This window comes from Dermochelys coriacea, chromosome 4 (assembly GCF_009764565.3).
Source record: "Dermochelys coriacea isolate rDerCor1 chromosome 4, rDerCor1.pri.v4, whole genome shotgun sequence".
Classification (NCBI taxonomy): domain Eukaryota; kingdom Metazoa; phylum Chordata; order Testudines; family Dermochelyidae; genus Dermochelys; species Dermochelys coriacea.
The window spans coordinates 20,676,955-20,683,663 of record NC_050071.1 but is presented as its reverse complement, the minus strand read 5'-3'; the positions used below and the strand labels follow the sequence as shown (position 1 = coordinate 20,683,663).

The following is a 6,709-nucleotide window of genomic DNA, read 5'->3' as shown; positions in this document are numbered from 1 at the left end:
TTCTTTAAGAAAGTTGGTTCTAGCCCCCACCTGTGACTAACCTTCAAATGAATATGAGCAATATACTGTGAGAATAATAGGTTTGCTATATTAATGGGTGAGCTTCAGTACAAATTAATCTCATAGTTAGTCATTACTAGTCAATCATTATATCACTGAGGCACCTATCAATGTGCAATGACTTCAGTACAATTACTCATGTGCTTAAAGTACAATATGGGGACTTAGTTTTTTGTAGTCTAACCTTGACTTCTGCATTTTTAACTCTATAATATGTTTTGCACAGGATTATTTTATATAAAATAAATAGTAACGCCATATGCTAGTCCTTGCATCCTGGCATTAATCAGTCAATTTTAAAATAAACAGGCACAGTATACTTCCATTCTTTGTGACCAATCTAACTTTCCACACGAAGCAGGTGTGATGTCACAAATAGAGGATTCCCTAATTCTTCAGAGGGCTATGGGCACTTTAAGAACAAAAATGGCAATAATAAAACATGAACAATCAAAATATAACAAGAGAAATCAGAAAATATATCAGAATCTATTGAGAAAGAATTTTGCTTAGATAGTTGCCCATGAAGTGTTGGCTACTCTTCAACCACTGGACTCCTAAGGACAAAGTGAAAATTGTGGTTTCTTCAGTAGCAGTTCTTCTATTCTGTTGCCTACACACACATTAAAGAAATATCAATTTAGAGTCCTCTTACCTTTATCTGGGTCTGATTTTTTCGGATTGAAGATGCATACACATACTTAAATATATAATACCCATGCTTGAGATTGTGGCCTCTCACCAGTATCTAGGACAACAGAATATGACTTTTAAAAACTTAAATATTATTGAGGAAGTTTTAATTACAGTTCACTGCCTTCTATTTATTTCAATCAAGTCTGTTCCTGTCACGTTGAATGATGTAAGTGGCTCATGATGATGACAGCCATATGACCACCAGGGGGCATATTTTGTCTTCTGCAGAACATCATTGCAGGGTGGATAATGGCCATGTTCATCTGAATAGAGAATTATTTAGTTTGTCTTTTTTTTTTTGTTAATGGATCTGTTTTCAACTCTCATCTTTTGCTTTCATTTAGAATTTGGACTTTCTCTGTTAGGCAAAATAACAGTTCAGTCACTGGTGGTAAACAAATGAGATAAATTTGCCTAAGATCCAAATTGATTGAAATAATAGGAGGAAATTACATTATTTTCAATGTAAATAATTTAGTTCCTGTAACGGTAATAGGTTCTTTCATTAATATTTATTTGTTTCTGGTAGTGCTCACAATGAGTTGTAACAAACACAAACCCTGTACAAACACAAAAGAAGATACATGAGCCTATTACAGAAGTGAGTGGGTGAGGTTCTGTGGCCTGCAATGTGCAGGAAGTCAGACTAGATGATCATGATGGTCCCTTTTGACCTTAAAGTCTATGAGTCTGAGTCCTTGCCTAGACAAATTCACTCTTTCAAAAAAAACAATTCAAGCTATATGCAATTAATAATGCAGCCTCTATCATCCTAAGTAAATCTCCTTATCAACAACTGGGCCTGGGACCTCTAAAACCATTGTCAATCTACTCATCTATGGTTCAGGAAACTAGTGCCTGTACTTCAACTATAGAAACAAGGTTCAGGGTGAACACTCCCTGCAAAACATTTAAGCACGTGCTTAAGTCCATCCCTGTTCAACAAAAAGGTTAAGCATTAGTGCTTTGCTGAATAATGATGGACTGCTGAATTGGAGCCTGTATTTGTAGTGAAAATGGAGTGGGTCCACTCCTTTTGCTTAGGGACAAAATACAATAGAGTTCAGTGTCGCGAAAATTTAAAGATTTCAAATTTGTCCTGTCCAGGGAGATGATAGAGACACTGGTGTCGGAACCAGGAGAGCCAGGGAGCCATGTCCCAAGAAACATAAGCGTAGAATTCATGTCCTCTGCAGATCCCCCCCCCCCCCCCGGAGAATAATAGATTCTGCCAAGGAGGCACTGCAACTACACCTTTCATCCACCAGGGGCTGTTGAGGCGCCAGAAGAGAGGGCAGCTGGCTCACTGCCAGAGCAGCCAGCCACAGAGATGAAGGGGGCACTTTGGCCTTGGCCCCCCCACTTCCAGCGCCCTTTTATAGACACAGTTCTTGACTCTCTCTTGTCTGGATTCACCATAACTTTTTCCCTTCCACCATAGATCTTTCTGAACTGATCCGCCAATGTTCCTGTACAACACAACAGTCTAAGAACCTTGTGAAATTTCAGTCTCCTTTCCCAGTGCTCTCTTGGCTAACTTGAAGAAGAATATTTTTTTTCTAGGTACGCTTCCCCACCTTACTCCCTGCCCCATATCCACACACGTATTAACAACACTTTAGGGAAATCAGATTTCTGTTAGGATGATAACTGAGTTTACCTTGTGGTGTTCACCGCAGTTCTCTTTAGCTTTCCCAGAGTGTGACTGAAACACCTGAGAGGAACAAAAGAGCAAAGCTATCAAGTAATGGGTTCTGTACTACAACTGAAGGATTCTCTACAGATGTTCTGAAAATAGTAATTTGCTGTAGTTAGACTTTCATAATACTATCATGCCCACGCTGTAACTTACAGTCATGATTTTGTTCCTGGCCCCATTAATCAGTTAGAAGTAAAAACATTTGGTTTGTATCCACACAACAACTTTTGTGCCATAATTGTGTGCTTGCATTCACAATAAACAACCTGCCTCACCACGATTTTGAATGCACTCTGGACGGCGAATCACACAGTACCTTGGAACAGTTACATATGCTAAGGAAAATGGGCTATTTATGAATATGTGGACCAAGCACAAGAAACATACACATGCAAATGACAGCTCTTCTGGATAAGAGACTTGCCATAGCATTGTGGAGACTGGCCAGTAGCACTGATGGCTGCTCCCTCTCTGAGTTTGGGAGAGATTATATTGGAAGTGAGCGTTTCAATAGAGAGAGCCCTATTGACTACTACTAATAGTTCTGTATTTATTTTTGTGTTCCCATAGTGCTTAGGAGCCGAGTCATGGACCAGGACCCCATTGAGAAAGGTGCTATACTAGATGGGCAAGACTTAGATGAGATGCTCTGTGCCAGGTTACTCAGAATTGGGGAAGGGAAGAAAAAGAGGAGTGAATTCTTGGGAGCAAGGATGTGTGCATATGTCAGATACCTTTTGTTAGTTTGCCTGTTCTCCTTGACTAATCTGATGTCAGACAATAATTTCTTTGGGTGTAATAATAAATTAATTCTTATTTAACAGCATTCCTTGGTCTTTATTAGGCATCTGACAGGATTTGATACAAGAGAATCAGACCAGTATTATGGGTGATCATATACTTTACTGGAGTGTGACAGGTGGTAAATTGTTTTTCTAACACTGCAGGCTGCTGCAAAAAGATGCTTGTAAAATGCAGTGATGATGATGCTTTTTTTTAATAACTGAGGGATAGCTGGTGAAAGTTCTACATGTCTTGAAAGTCTGAGATGACTTAGCTGGTGTAAACTGGTGTAGCACCATTCACATTCATGAAGCAATGCCAATTTACATTAGCTGAGGCGCTGGCCCATGGTTTCCATGTGGGAAGGAAGGTAGTGGAAACCATTTTCATTATATATCAAATTTCACAACAGGTGTCAGCAACTGGTGAAACTCCCTGGTGCTGAAAACTGTCTAAGTGTAGGTAGGACGCTCCCATGTTTAGGACCGTCACAGAAACATGATTGAGCTTTGTACAACCGTCTTATGATAGATTATGCATCAGGGATAGTGTTCCTATAGGGCGGGCAAAGAGTAGTGGCCTCATCACATGGGAAATGGCACCCTGAGGTGTCTAGCCATACAGAATTATAGGAGGAGGGAGGGCTAGTCTAACCAGCTATAGAGGTATAGTGAGGTGTGCCAATCCCCCACAGCAAAATAGCCATGTGCCTAAATTGGCTACAGTACATTTTACTGTAAATTTCATATTGGGTGGAATTTTCAGAAGCACTCAGTGTCAACCTAACTGTGCTCCCATCAAAATCTATGGTCAAATTCCCCTTAACTTCAGTGAGAGCAGGGTTAGACCATTGCACGGAGCATTTGAAAATCTTTCCCGTGCTGTTTAAGTACTTTAGTGACTACTGTGTGGCATTCAAACTAGCAAACAAGGAACCCCCTTGAGCATCAAGACTCAGTTGCTGCGATTTTAACAAGAGGTAGAAAACAAACTTACCAGAATAGTATGAAAGCTGGGGTGAAACTACTGTAAAAAAGCAGTGGATAAAACAATTGTCTAGCTACTTTCCTTTGTGTCATTGTAGCCCTCTACATGGCAATTTCAAATTAAATACCCTCAAAATAGGCCCATTTTTGAATAAGTGAAAGTTACCTAGAAAAATGTTCCAAAATATTTAATATTTTGAATTATTCAATTACTAGTGAATATATACAAATGGAAAAATGCCATAGATGTTGAATAATTTGTTTGAAAAATATAATGGAATGCATTAACTAAATTATTCTGCAAATATTATTTAACCAGCTCTATTTGGTAATGGTAACCACTGTAACTACATTGTCAAAATTCTGCTGTGACTTACATCCATCTCTCCATGCAATCCTATTGAAGATGATTGGTTTGTACAGGGTGTAAATCAGACAGTAATTTATACATATTATGGGCCTTAATTCTAGCCTAATGGATTAGTTCCTATCCTGCTCAACCCCATTAGGAGTTGCAACCATGTATCTGAGGGCAGAATTTGACCATGTAATTAAGATGTTGCCATTATATTCCAAATATATTGTTCTTGGGAATAGTTTCTGGCAAAAAATTACAAAACATTTTAAACACAGAAGATTAATAAACACTTTTATCTTAGTTCAACTATTGTTTTAGCAATATTTCATGTTCATAAAATGAAAAGAACATAGGAATTCACTGTAAAGATATTTGTTCCATCCATCCCATTGTGATTAATACTTTGGGTGTACTTCCTGAGCAGCTTGCCTTTTTATTACTTCTCCCAGTGCCTATATAAAAAGCAAATGAGCCTGATCCAAAAGCCATGGAAGTTCATGGAGAGATTCCTACTGATTTCAGTGGGCTTTTGATGAAGACCTGCAAAAAATCTTGATCGGCAAAAAATGACATTAAAATGATATATTAGACAACTATATTATGAAGTATATTGTATTGCTTGGTTCACTTCAGTTACTGTGCCCATAAAAAGCTGTGGCACTTATCAGAGGCAGAGACTTGTCATAAGAAAACTGGGAAAAAATAATTTCCACCAGTGGCATTGAAACGATCCTAATATCTGACAGGATATGTTCAATGTAGGATGTTTGCTTTGCTTCACAAAATAACTGCACGAGCATTTGGAATATAAAAGACACCTTCAGGTTCTTTGCTGTTTTTTAATTTAGGAGCCCTAAGAATGCAGAAATGGTGATGTTGGCAATTCTGATCTCTTCTGACTGTGCTCTGACAGGTTACTGTCTCGTGCCATGCTAAATATACATCTAGACACCAGGAAAAGAAATACTCACTGGTTCAGCACAGGCTACGCTAACGAGGCACAGGCACAAGAGGGAAACTCTCATCTTCAGAGATTCCTAAAAACACAAAGCAATAAATTATTTGACACGTGATTTTACCTCAAATATAAATTGTAGTATTCCATGGCAAATAAAGTGTTCCATACTGGAGGGAAGAACTTGCTGAAACCTCAAAATGCGGCCTGTTTGAATTTCTTTTTGAGTAATTAAAGTTTTCTTCCAACTGGCTTCACCTAGTTTCATTTTTCTAGAGATGTGCAGTGCATCATAAGCACTATAAGAAGTGTCTCCAGGTGACTTACAGTAATTTCCTCAGAAGTAAAACACTTGCTCTGAAGAGACTGGATGTCTGAGAGGGACCGGTATCAGAACATGGGATCATTCTCCTCTGAATCTCTGGTTCTCATACACTCCAGAGCTCTAGTAACCAAAGGCAGTTCAATGGTGATTAAATTACCTAGGGGTCCCTTGTGTGCTCTGACCTTTGGTACCTGATCCTGTGTGGCTCTGTCTCTCTCAGAGAAGCCTATAATGGCAGGGATTGTTGTTCTTTAAGAACAAAGTAATATGGTGTGTGGGTGTGTGTCTTACAATGTGTAGTACATGTGTATGTCAGCTCAGTGTTACAGTGATATAGTTTTGTGTCTGACAAAGTAATTTAAGGTATTGTTATACACCCCTTGTTAAAGATCAGTTTTTATGAAAGAGGTTCTGGGGAATGTTGTAAACAAATGAGTACATTAACATGTGTAAGGAAAGAAATACAATCATAACTGAAGTAATTAATTTAGCAGGTGTTTCATTATCATTCTAAATTAATCTACTGTAGAAAGCTTTCACTAATATTATCTCTTCTGAGTGCTGCTAGTTGCTGGACCAAAACTAATAAAAGACAGGTGCCATGTGTCTGTGATATATGTAAATAAACTCAAATAATTTGTTTATTAATGCTTGTTAGCATATTCCCTTTGTCCTGCTTGGTCATTGGTGGATTACATAGGTGTAGTCCATGAATTATTCTTGTTACATTAATGCTTATATAAAAAACACCTGCAGAAAAACCATACTTTATCACTTGTATACAGACATTTCTATATATTCTATTCTATTTGGTATGCATTAAGCAAATTATGCACTACCTAAACTA

General features: G+C 38.2%; 1 long non-coding RNA gene across 1 annotated transcript; it reads right to left on the bottom strand.

The window, feature by feature from the left end:
• Positions 1-722: 722 nt before the first annotated feature.
• On the bottom strand, positions 723-5,577 carry LOC122459935. The gene is made up of 3 exons (XR_006280923.1): positions 5,554-5,577; positions 2,417-2,470; positions 723-808 (listed from the first exon to the last, which is right to left on the bottom strand). It is a non-coding gene; the product is annotated as an uncharacterized LOC122459935 (long non-coding RNA).
• Between the last annotated feature and the right edge of the window lie 1,132 nt (positions 5,578-6,709).